Here is a 13,625-nt window from a genome sequence, read left to right as displayed (position 1 = left end):
TCAGTCTTTGATTGTAAGGTCAAAGTGGGACATTTGGAGCTGATTTTGGTCATGTGGTCGGTGGGTCAAAATCCTGGAATTCCCTTCCCCACAACTTCAGATATGGGAACAGCAGCTTGCAACTTTAGCTCGGTGGCTTTTCTATGGGATCATCAACATCACATGTTATCATTCCTGCATTGTTGCTAGTCTTAAATCCAAATGCCACAGCACTTTTGAAATATTTTCAGCTTACCTAAACCTTGTGTGCACTTAGGGATGCGCAATAAAGACAGCTTTCCACATCCTGCAGATGACCAATAATAAAGCTTTGTAGCAGCCTGAGCATTGCCTCTTCAAGCAGCTTTAATGACTTCTTCAGCAGATGAAAGCAAATGAATGGACCTGTGCTTTATTTCCCTGGCATTTTTCATGATGCTGTCTTACCAGTGAAAGCCAATAGGTCAGTGAACCTCCATAATTGGATGAGTGAAGAGAGAAAAATAATGAATGAATGAAGGTTTATTATTATATGTGCAAGTACAATGTGTAGATGTAATGAAAATCTCACTTGCTGTAACTTCCCAGTTACGTAAAACACACTAACACAAATTAAGTACAATTAAGACACCAAAAAAAATAAGTAGAAAAGGAAGAAAACAACCCAAATAATAAATATTCACAGTTGGCCAGTAGTGCAAAAAATATCTTATGTCATTCGTTCAGGTGGTCCTGTGATAAGAGTTGTGGATTGGCTGATGTGGGGAGCTTCAAGATCTTGATAGCTGAAAGCAAGGAAGATAGGAACTTTAATAATTTTACAATGAAGTAATTGAAGTTATCATTGCCAAATACAACAAGACTACAATGTGGTTTTGGCATGTTCAGCTGGATTTGGCCATTAAACTTCTTTCTAAACCACTTCCTCTTCTGAGAATTGAGGACATTATCCAAATCAAATGCCTTAGGCCTTGCCTGGCCCAATTGACAGTTGGAGTTGTGATACCAGTGCAACTACCAAATGATTTTGAGCAACATGATTGCTTTGCCTATCTTGAGGATGCGGAAAATTCCCTAATCAGATGTATTTCAGTTTGGACAAAATGTTTGTCACGGTTTTACACTCAATGCCTGCCTTGTTGCTGGCTTTAATTTCTTGCTATGCTCCACCAGCAGGTCACGCAGCATTCTGTCTTAAATGTATGTTATCGTTCCAGTGTCATAGATCGGTCAAAATTGTGAAACTTTCTGGAAATAACTTCACCGAGCTCTGCGCCAAGCCAAGATGGTAGGTAACTATCTTTTTCTGAATGTCAATTACAGATGACCAATGAATTCTGGCTTTGGAGGAAGACATTTATCTTTGTTTACTTAGATCAAGTTCAAGCTGCTGTTTGTCTGTGCATCTACATCTTCATTGGACTAGAATGTATAACGCTGAGTTCTATTAGTTACTGATACTTGTGAAGGTGATCAAACATGAGTTTAGTCTGGGTGAAGACATTTCTTCTGATCTCCATCCTGAATGGCTGACCCCTTGATTTTGAGACTGTGACCTCGATTTGAGATGCCGAAGGAAGCGTCATCCCCACATATACTCTGTCAAATACCTCAAGAATGTTCTGTGTTTCAGTTAGATCATCCTTCATTCTTTGAAATGAAAGCTCAAAATGAAAAACAAAAACTTGCCAATGCTGGAAGTATGCCAATTTGAAGTTGTCCGGCCTCTAGTGTACAGGAGGAGAGGAGTGTGATTCAAGCCAGGTCTTGTTAAACTTTTGGGAGGTGGGCACAATGGAGGGCCTATTTTCATCCTCTTGTGTGTTTCAATGAAGGATTTAACAATTAATTTGTATTTGACCTCCAAAAGATTGTTGTCTGTCTACTATAAATTGATGACTGAGGATAGGCTGATTATGGTTCCAGATAATAATTAACCCTTTAGACTCCATGTTCCTGCTTTTTGGGGATTACCAACACCGCATAAATCCCGTGTCCCAGTTTTCAGGGACTATCAAAAAGTGCATATACTCCATGTGCCCATTTTCGGGGACTGGTTTTATACCCAACCACCAGTTGGTTTGTTTTGGTATTCATACTGCAGCTTACCCATGGTTCCAGTCTGGAGAGTAAAAATGGCTGGGATCTAAAGGGTTAAACAAATTAACTGTTTCCTGTTCATGCCGTGGATTAAGTCCATTCTAGCACGAATCTTGTTGGAAGTTAGTTGCAGTATTACACTGAGGTATAATGGGCTGGATGTCAAACTCTGCATGTCCAACTGCATGAGTTTTTCAAGCTTTGTTGGGACCAAGGAAAACTGCCTCAGGACCTTCGTGATGCCATCATCATCACCCTGTACAAAAACAAAGGCGAGAAATCTGACTGCTCAAACTACAGGGGAATCACGCTGCTCTCCATTGCAGGCAAAATCTTCGCTAGGATTCACCTAAATAGAATAATCCCTAGTGTCGCTGAGAATATTCTCCCAGAATCACAGTGCGGCTTTCGTGCAAACAGAGGAACTACTGACATGGCCTTTGCCCTCAGACAGCTCCAAGAAAAGTGCAGAGAACAAAACAAAGGACTCCACATCACCTTTGTTGACCTCACCAAAGCCTTCGACACCGTGAGCAGGAAAGGGCTTTGGCAAATACTAGAGCACATCGGATGCCCCCCAAAGTTCCTCAACATGGTTATCCAACTGCACGAAAACCAACAAGGAGGGGTCAGATACAGCAATGAGCTCTCTGAACCCTTCTCCATTAACAATGGCGTGAAGCAAGGCTGTGTTCTCGCACCAACCCTCTTTTCAATCTTCTTCAGCATGATGCTGAACCAAGCCATGAAAGACCTCAACAATGAAGACGCTGTTTACATCCGGTACCGCACGGATGGCAGTCTCTTCAATCTGAGGCGCCTGCAAGCTCACACCAAGACACAAGAGAAACTTGTCCGTGAACTACTCTTTGCAGACGATGCCACTTTAGTTGCCCATTCAGAGCCAGCTCTTCAGCGCTTGACGTCCTGTTTTGCGGAAACTGCCAAAATGTTTGGCCTGGAAGTCGGCCTGAAGAAAACGGAGGTCCTCCATCAGCCAGCTCCCCACCTTGACTACCAGCCCCCCCACATCTCCATCGGGCACACAAAACTCAAAACGGTCAACCAGTTTACCTATCTCGGCTGCACCATTTCATCAGATGCAAGGATCGACAACGAGATAGACAACAGACTCGCCAAGGCAAATAGTGCCTTTGGAAGACTACACAAAAGAGTCTGGAAAAACAACCAACTGAAAAACCTCACAAAGATAAGTGTATACAGAGCCGTTGTCATACCCACACTCCTGTTCGGCTCCGAATCATGGGTCCTCTACCGGCATCACCTATGGCTCCTAGAACGCTTCCACCAGCGTTGTCTCCGCTCCATCCTCAACATTCATTGGAGTGCCTTCATCCCTAACATCGAAGTACTCGAGATGGCAGAGGCCGACAACATCGAGTCCACGCTGCTGAAGATCCAGCTGCGCTGGGTGGGTCACGTCTCCAGAATGGAGGACCATCGCCTTCCCAAGATCGTGTTATATGGCGAGCTCTCCACTGGCCACCGTGACAAAGGTGCACCAACGAAGAGGTACAAGGACTGCCTAAAGAAATCTCTTGGTGCCTGCCACATTGACCACCGCCAGTGGGCTGATATCGCCTCAAACCGTACATCTTGGTGCCCCACAGTTCGGCGGGCAGCAACCTCCTTTGAAGAAGACTGCAGAGCCCACCTTTCTGACAAAAGACAAAGGAGGAAAAACCCAACACCCAACCCCAACCAACCAATTTTCCTCTGCAACCGTGTCTGCCTGTCCCGCATCAGACTTGTCAGCCACAAACGAGCCTGCAGCTGACGTGGACATTTACCCCCTCCATAAATCTTCGTCCGTAAAGCCAAGCCAAAGAAGAGGATGTCTGCTTGATTGGGATTGGGCCTGCATTGGATCCGTAGGTTAGAATTGTGACTGTGAAAGATTATCTATAATCCCTTCCTGCTGCTGGACTCAAAGGGTGCAAGGTTAAAAAAAGGTCACGTATTTTGGAGTTGCTCCTAGTTCTCTTCTTGCATTTGTCATAGTGAAGATAATGTTCATTTCTTTCTCGACAGAATCCGCATTGCAATTCTCTGATGAACTTATTGTAAGTCCTCGGAGAAAAATCAAAAGCCTGTCTGACAAAAATAAGTAACTTTTTTTCTCATAGCTGCTTTAACAATGTCTAAGGCTGATCTGTTTTACTAGTTTTGACTCTGGATTACTAAAATTGTCAAGAACAATTTGTATTGAAAATCCACCTTGTGTGTTAATTAAAATGTGAAGTCAGGTGCTACTATTTTAGATTGTGGAGGCAGTTTGCAATTGCTGGAGTGAAGCCAAATACAGACACCAGCAGAAGTAAGAAGTAAATTATAAGTTCACGAAAGGCTTCAAATTTCAGATCATTATTTAGCTTCCTGGAGAATAGCTAATCCTCCGTGGGTCCTTTCTGTACACCTGTAGATGTATTTATGAATAAAGCAAAGGACCTTGCCAAGCAATTTCTATCTGAAAATAACTTAAATTGACAGGTATTGAAACTGCACAGAAAACAAGTTTGCAAAATGTCATTTACTGATGTGTACAGAAAACAATTCATATTTTATCTTTGTGGAATCTTGTTAACATTATCTTAGTGTGTGCAGACCTCCTCATAAATGTCTAGCATACTGAGCTAAAATTATCTGTCAGCTGCAGGACATGAGCATCCTGATACTAGTGTTGCTCTGTTATTGAATTAATAAATATCTTGATTTATTCATTGTTAACACGGAAAATGCCCTTTCTTCAGAAGTAATGGTCAGCTGATCTGTTTTCATTAGACTCTTTAGATTGATGTACAGACATTTTTTGTTGCTAATGTAATAAACCTCTAAAAACAAAATATGTTGTCCCTTTGGATCTATCTTTTAATTATCTTTGTTCCCACACGTGTGAGACATAGATGTATTGAGGCTGGTTTTCAGCTGTCTTGTCAGTTGTTTATACCCTGGACTATACTGTTACTCGGGGCAGACTCATCTGCCAGGAAAACAGCACAGTAACTCGAAGCCTCTGTGTTTGTAAGTGGTTGGCTGTGCTGGCAGAATGACTTTGCCAGCTGGTGAGGCTCTGCCCCGAGACTCATTGACCACCGAAGCTTTCACTGGTTTGAATACTTGTGTATGTCTTGCAAAATCACGAGAGACCTGCTAAAATTAAAATAACATAAGAAATAGGAGCAGGCCCATCAAGCCTGCACTGTCATTCAATGAAATGATGGCTGATCTGATGATAGGCTCATCTCCATCTACCTATCTTTTCCCCATATGCTTCAAACGTATTACATTAATGATGTTGAATTAAATAAAAACTTTAATTTACTCTTTGAGCAGTTGATTTGTCCCATTGATTTCAGTGCACTTATTGTGCTTGATGCCGGAGCTGCCAGCACGGAGCAGCATGCCCAGTAAGAGGAAGGCACTGTCCATCTTCTATTCAGAAATAGCCCAATTATTGGTTTATCAACTGGCAGATTGGCAAAGATCAATCCTATTTTTTTTCCCTATGATTTCCCTTTTCTCCCCCATTTATGGTACTCTAGGCAAGACACATAAAATCTGTCAGCAGGTTAGGCACCATTCTATGGACAGACTGAGAGAGTCTAACAGTTCAGAGGGTCATAGATCTTTTGGAATTTTCCACCCCAAAGTGCAATGGAGCAATGTCATTAAATTTATTCATGCCAAAGATTCACTGACCTTTGAACTATAATGGAGTCAAGACAAATGAAGAGAGAGTGGGTTGAAGTGTCTAGGCCATAATAGGATCGGCCATGATCTTACTGAATGTTGGAGCAGTCTGCTCTGGTTGATGAGAATAATGTTTCATGTATGTCTCATTTATGTCAAATTGTAATGCATGGGCCTATTTATTGTGGATGTACAGTGTGATTGAAAGGGTTAGCATTCTTCATAGAGATGTACTTTATAAATAAATTTGACCAATGCTTAACTGCAAGGTCAACTGGCATGGGTTGAGAGTTGTTTTCTTGGCAAACCTTGGGTGTGAATCAATGTAAAAGCTTGTCCTCAGTGGGGTTGTTGGGAGATTTTCCTTCCAGAAATGATGCTTCGTATCTCTTGTACAGAGCTGCATTATGAGGAAAAAAAATATTGCTGAAATGACTGCCAGCTGGCCATCCCTGTGCCATTTCTGAAGAACATTGCCTTTCGATGCCCACTGATCTATTAGAGCACAGAACAGAGGATGTGTGTGAAGTCTCATGCTTCCTCCCTCGTGGTTTTCTGCAAGTGCTCTCCAAGTGAATTCCAAACAATGGCGACAGATTGGATTTTGGATCCCAAGCCCTCAATAGCAACAATGAAAGCATTCATGACGGATGTTTTTATTGTCCTCATAGCTCATGCAAATGAATTCTCCACTTTGAAGACTCAACCAACCAGTTTTACAATTTACTTGGAAAGCTAATTACCGGTAGCTAAAATAAAAACAGAAAATAAAGGAAATACTCAGCCCGCCAGGAGAAAGGACCTTTATTCCTGAAGTTAAAACATCTAGTTAATCCATTTAATGGATTTACATGCTTTCGGCAGATATAGATTCGATTACCATCCATCTCACTCTGCTATGGATTCTACTTTGTAACTCCAGCCTTTGCTATTGCTCAATTACTAGAAAACTATGATTCCCTTCATTGGATGCTTTCCCCCCCCCCCCCCCCCCCCCCCCCCCCCACTTTTTCATGCCATCTCCACTGCCATCAGAAGTTTGCATGCAAGGTCAAATAAGAGGCTCTCTGTGTTTGATGAATTCATTAACCAATAAAACAGAAAGCAAGTGCATGCTTTGGAAAGGTTCCAGAGTTGTGGGGCCAAGAAAGGCCTTTCACTGAGACAACATAATCACTAAAAGTCTTCCTGACTTCTGATTCCAAATTTGCATCTCATATTTTCCAACGTTGAGGATTGACAGGACTAAGTGTGGAGTCTTGGATGCTTTGGGCCAGCTTGATGGGCTCTTCCAATTTAAGTTCTGACATGGGTGATGAATTTGTGGGTGGGGGGGGAAGGGGGAAGGGACTGGCTATACTGCTGCTGGCTCAATATTACTTATGGCATGAAAAAATTTGGAAGATGGCCTCTTGATATAAATAGCATTGTTGACTTCCAGTTCTTTTCTCCACTGATGAAGTTGATTACCCATTTATTTTTCCTTACTCTGACTTTAGGTACTTTGAAGAACATATGTCCTCAAAGAGGATAGAACTGATATTCAGCCTGGTCCTGCCTCCATCAGTTCTGGGTCAATAGATGTAGCAGAAGATCTTATGCTAGAGATGCCAAGCCCAGGTAATGATACATTTTTAAAATCTGGTTCTTGTTGTCATGTTTAGAAGCAGTTATTTCTTCCAGAGTTTTTTTGGTATTGTCAAGAAAGAGGCTGATTTCACAGATAAGGGAGTTATTATGTCAAAACAAGTTATTTTTCATGAATTTATTGGAATGGAGTGTCGTTTTGGATTGCTGATGTTCCTGCAAAATTCAGTTAACTGCAGAAGATTCCATGAATAAATAATTTTGTAGCTGGGATATAATCCTCAAGCATAGTCTTTTTTTCTCTGTTAAAATGGTCTGCAGAATGCTTTATACAAGGATATAATATCCTAGTACAGGCCATTCATATGTACACAACAATATTTATCTATTTATTCATTTATTTATTTGATTTGCTGAAATACTTCTGCATACATTTGTATATACGTTATGTCTGGTTGAGTGCCTGCGTTTTGCCACGAGGGTCAGAGAACATTGTTTCATCAGGTTGTACTTGTACAATCAGATGACAATAAACTTGACTTGACTTGATCTGATAACCACACCCTTCGTAAAACTTGGAAGAAATTGTTACATTGGACTCTCGTTAAAATGTGGAGAGAATCTATGAGACAAATGGTTTTTGGTAACCTTGTTAAATAATTTGATGTCGTAACTAATGTCATAAAACACTCAAAATTTATCTTTAAAATACTTTGTTGCTTAATTTGGACATGACAATTGTGTGTTATGGCATCATTATATTATCTTGTAGCTAAAAACATTGTATTATTAATATTAAGTGGTTGCAAGTATCTGCCATTCTTCCAAGGGAGGTCATAGCTATTTTTGAGCCAACTAGAATTTGCATAGATTATCCTCCTCTATCTGCAGCCCACTAATGATCCTGCACTTCTAAACATTCAATGGATAATCTTGATAAAAAGTATTATTCAGCTGCCTCCATTGATCCAGTGCTGATGGAAATAGGACTGGGTTGAATATCAATTTGTTCCTCCACTTAGACATACGTTACCTAAAGTCTGAGTGAGAACAAAACAATAAAAGGACATTCAACTTCAACTCATTATATCGCAAAGACCTTGTGATCATTTTTAGTCCAGTATAGCTTTTTATTTACTGAGTGGCTTTCAGGTAAGGGAAGTGGAAGAAATGAGATGTAAATTTAAGGATATGTGTAACGTAGCCAAAAGGAACACAAGAGGAGGAAGTTAATCAAAGAGGGAGAAGGAGAATTAAATAAAGGGAACTACGTGTAGAAAAACAGGAATGTAAAGAATTTTGATTCAAGGTGTTATGAAGTGCTTTTAAAACATATTCAAAATCCAAGCCTGCAACGAAAAATCTGCTGAAATTAAATTTATTTAAGATAATCATCAGTCAAAGTGCTTGTCCACACTGTACTGGTAAAAGTAAATGTGTAAATTGAAAGTCTTTATATTAAAAAAAAATTAAATGCCAAAACTGTAAATTTGAAATAAAAAAAATAACACGATGTTGATTTAGAAATTCTTCATGCAACCAGCTTAGTATTTAAACATTAATCAGATTATCAAACAAATTATGTAGTTGTTGACAATGAAGTTTATGGAACTTTGCTCAGTGTAGATTGGTTGCAGTATTTTCTGAAATTGCAGCACTTTGAAGGACTTCTGTTGGTTGTGCAGGACTTTGAAATGAGAGTATTGTAAACAATGGGCACTATGAAAGCAAGCACCTTCATCTTCTGATATTTTTTTTCTTTCACAGGTACCACCCCAGTGTAAATTAGCATACATAAATATTGGTGGTTGCAAATGTACAAAATAGAATCCAATTAATTTTTGGTTTTTTTTGGTCAGAGATGTTTGATCTTGTGAAACTGTTTTATAAATATTGGGGTAATTTTCAAACACTCCTTACACCCCTCTATCTCTTTCTCCATCCCTATCTATCGGCCTGTCTCTAGGTCTCTGTTGGTCTGTCTCTAGGTCTCTGTTGGTCTGTCTCTAGGTCTCTGTTGGTCTGTCTCTAGGTCTCTGTTGGTCTGTCTCTAGGTCTCTGTTGGTCTGTCTCTAGGTCTCTGTTGGTCTGTCTCTAGGTCTCTGTTGGTCTGTCTCTAGGTCTCTGTTGGTCTGTCTCTAGGTCTCTGTTGGTCTGTCTCTAGGTCTCTGTTGGTCTGTCTCTAGGTCTCTGTTGGTCTGTCTCTAGGTCTCTGTTGGTCTGTCTCTAGGTCTCTGTTGGTCTGTCTCTAGGTCTCTGTTGGTCTGTCTCTAGGTCTCTGTTGGTCTGTCTCTAGGTCTCTGTTGGTCTGTCTCTAGGTCTCTGTTGGTCTGTCTCTAGGTCTCTGTTGGTCTGTCTCTAGGTCTCTGTTGGTCTGTCTCTAGGTCTCTGTTGGTCTGTCTCTAGGTCTCTGTTGGTCTGTCTCTAGGTCTCTGTTGGTCTGTCTCTAGGTCTCTGTTGGTCTGTCTCTAGGTCTCTGTTGGTCTGTCTCTAGGTCTCTGTTGGTCTGTCTCTAGGTCTCTGTTGGTCTGTCTCTAGGTCTCTGTTGGTCTGTCTCTAGGTCTCTGTTGGTCTGTCTCTAGGTCTCTGTTGGTCTGTCTCTAGGTCTCTGTTGGTCTGTCTCTAGGTCTCTGTTGGTCTGTCTCACCCCATCTCTCCCCTTTGTCTCTCTATATTGATTTACTCCCACCTATGAGCTCTGAGCAGGAAAATGAAGCAAATATAGGAACCACAACCCCTTCCACTGATAGGATAGGTGGTATCTGATAGATATGGGTAGCTCATCAGGTGTTCCACTCCTACCACCAACAAATAGATTCGCAAGGTTTCCAATCTGAAAGGTATTCTCCTTTTGACGTGGTCATGGGCTCAGGTTCTCAATACTAGCTTGAATGCTCATTTGTCATCTCTAGGTCTCTGTTGGTCTGTCTCTAGGTCTCTGTTGGTCTGTCTCTAGGTCTCTGTTGGTCTGTCTCACCCCATCTCTCCCCTTTGTCTCTCTATATTGATTTACTCCCACCTATGAGCTCTGAGCAGGAAAATGAAGCAAATATAGGAACCACAACCCCTTCCACTGATAGGATAGGTGGTATCTGATAGATATGGGTAGCTCATCAGGTGTTCCACTCCTACCACCAACAAATAGATTCGCAAGGTTTCCAATCTGAAAGGTATTCTCCTTTTGACGTGGTCATGGGCTCAGGTTCTCAATACTAGCTTGAATGCTCATTTGTCACCTTAAGTGGTCAGGGGTCAGAGGTTCCCAGGTGTCAGTGAGGTATTACATTTCTTCAAGGGGTTGTGAGCACAACTTCAAATAATTTCCTCTGTCATCTGATAATCTTGTCCCATGAAAGAAGATAGAATACTTGTTGCAGAAGTCTTGTTGTAAGCCTTTGACTAAGATGGCCTACCCAATGAATGTAATAGAGGCTCAGGAGTGGGCATTCATATCGGTTCACTGGAGAATTTGAAGGGTTGTGCAGAGACAATGGTATTGTTCCAGTATTTAAAGGTGCTTTCTCAAAGCACTGCTGAATATAAACAGCAGTCCTCTAAAATCACTACAGAGATATCACTGGCCATTTCTTTGCTAAATGCTCCAAATTCATGGGAAGAATTAGAAAGCCAGCATCAGTGTCCTCTTCCACGGCAATATCACCAGCAATGAAATTCAGTCAGCTGCCATGAGCATGTCACATTGCTTGCATGCCTGAAACTGGACACTTAAAATAATCCATTTTAACCTCAGTCATGGCAAGAGATTACATTAGAACTACAGAACACTACAGCACAGAAAACAGGCTATTCAGGCCTTCTAGTCTGGACTGAAACATTCTGCTAGTTCCACTGACCTGCACCCATTCCATAACTCTCCAGTCCTTTCCCATCCATGTATCTATCCAATTTATTCTTAAAACATAAGGGTTATCCCGCATTTACCACATCAGATGGTAGCTTGTTCCCACTCCCACCACTCCCTGAGTGAAGAAGTTCACTTAACCTTTCCCTTTTCACCCTAAAGCCATGACCTCTTGTATTTATCTTTTTGAATCTAAGTGGAAAGACCTACTCACAATTACTTTGTCTAAACCTCTCATAATTTTGAAAACTTCAATCAAACTTCCCCTCATTCTTCTACGCTCCAAGGAATAAAGACCTGACCTGTTTAATCATTCCGTGTAACTCAAATCCTGAAGACCCGGCAACATTGTAATAAATCATCTCTGCACTCTTTCAATCTTACTGATATCCTTCCTGTAGTTTGGCGACCAGAACTGCACACATTGGTGGCCTCACCAATGTCTGGTACAACCTCACAAAAACATTCCAACTCTTGCACTTAATACTTTGAATTATGAAGACTAAAGTGCCAAAAGCTTTCTTCACAACACTATCTAACTGTGATGCCACTTTCAGGGAATTATGTATCTCTATTCGCAGATCCCTTTGTTCCTCCGCACTCCTCAGTGCCCTACCATTTACTGTGTATGTCCGACCTTGATTTGCTCTTCAAAAATGCAACACCTCACACTTGACTGCATTAAATTCTATCTGCCATTTTATGGCGCATTTTTCCAGTTTGTACAGATCCATCTGCAAGCTTTGAAAGCCTTCCTTGCTGTCCACAATGCTTTCAATCTTAGAGTCATCAGCAAATTTGCCAATCCAATTTACCACATTATCATCCAGATTATTGATTACAGATTACAACAATGGCCCCAGCACTGATCCCCGATAATGCAGACAAAGACCAGCTCTTATTTTTTTTGCTGAAATCAAGGGATAAGTTGTTATCTGGACACCATGCCACCAGACTCTTTATCCACTTCCTAACCCATCCCATTATTGTTTCAGAGTCGATGTCTGATGACAGTGTCATCTGCACAGTTGTAGATGGAATTAGAGTTGTATTTAATCACACAGTCATGAAGGTATAAGGAGTATAGTAAGGAACTGGGTACATTGCAGTGCACAGGCATTGAAGATTATTGTGGAGATGTTGTTACCACTCATCACTCTTGTGGTGAGGAAGTTATATATGTAATTCTTTGTGGTTTTTACCAAATTTATATTACCTGTTCACATAAGATTTTCATTTCCTTGTGGTTGTAACATGATGACATAGAGATGTAGCTCCTTATCTTGTGTGGAGTTTGCACATTTTCCATGTGGTCACGTGGGTGCTCCCTCATCCCAAAGACTTACTGAGAGGTTAGTCAGCTACAATAAATTACCCCTTCATGTGGCCAAATGTCAAAATGAATCCAAGGGAAGTGGACATGTGAAAGAGAATGAGTTGCTGGAAGACAGAGAATTGGGTCTGGTGGGATTGGGTGAAAATGCTCCTTGTTTGAAACTGTGATACACTTACAGGTTCAAAGCAGTTTACAAAGATCTAGACATCAGGAAAAACACTTTTAAATTTTCATGAATGTTTCTTTCTCAGCTTTGGTGGAATTTCAAATGCCATTTCTGAGTCTTTTTACCAATTAATTACAGATTATTGGAAAATGTGCCTATTTTTCAATACTGCATATAGTACCTACTTCAAGATTTGAATGACAAAGAGCCTGTCCCACATGTATAGTATTCTCAGCTTGCTATGTTGGAACTTCAAGTGAACATTAGTCTTGTGGTTCCAATGCTAAATATTTTGACTACTGCTCCTTTTTTGAGCATTGAACAAATTTCCATTTTTACTCTGGTCTAATACATCAGTAAAACATATGGTATATCACAATAAAACTGATTGCCCAGTGGCTAAGTAATTTTTTATCACAATGTGTTACTGTGTTCCTAGTGAGTTGGTGTTAGCTTTATGATTGTGGGGGTCATATAAAGGTTGCTCAGCTATTCATTTGAATTCACTTGAATCTGCACCACATCCCCTCAATACTTCCCACTGTTAAGATTATATTGCTTCTTTTTTTTCCTCCTCTGTGGTTGAAATTTGACTGAGGTTCATCATAACTGCTTTGAAAATGGAGCATCCTGCATTGTTATAGATCACTCTCTTTCCAGCCCCCCCCAACCACCTACAAATTTAAAAAAAAACAAAATGGTGTATGACAGGAGCCCTACATAACTCTCCTGCTGATTACTTTTCCATCTCCTTCACATGGAGAAGGAAAAGAAATATTCAACAGATGACGTGTTCTTGGGTTCACTCTTGTGCTTTATCAAAAGCAAAATGGAACATGTGTTTGTCGCACTCCGTAACAAAGCCACCTAAAAACCTGAACTTT

General features: G+C 40.8%; 1 long non-coding RNA gene across 1 annotated transcript in view; it reads left to right on the top strand.

Moving 5' to 3' along the window:
• The window catches only part of LOC138742559 (uncharacterized), a 104,416-nt gene that overhangs the window by 69,680 nt on the left and 21,111 nt on the right, over nucleotides 1-13,625 (top strand). Inside the window, exons 7-9 of the long non-coding RNA XR_011344260.1 lie at nucleotides 257-442; nucleotides 1,197-1,267; nucleotides 7,290-7,410. This is a non-coding gene — a long non-coding RNA (uncharacterized lncRNA). The remainder of the gene's footprint in view (nucleotides 1-256; nucleotides 443-1,196; nucleotides 1,268-7,289; nucleotides 7,411-13,625) is intronic.

This window comes from Narcine bancroftii, chromosome 9 (genome assembly GCF_036971445.1).
Source record: "Narcine bancroftii isolate sNarBan1 chromosome 9, sNarBan1.hap1, whole genome shotgun sequence".
In the NCBI taxonomy this organism is placed as follows: Eukaryota; Metazoa; Chordata; class Chondrichthyes; order Torpediniformes; family Narcinidae; genus Narcine; species Narcine bancroftii.
The sequence above is the reverse complement of the archived record's forward strand: the minus strand, read 5'-3'. Positions and strand labels throughout refer to the sequence as shown.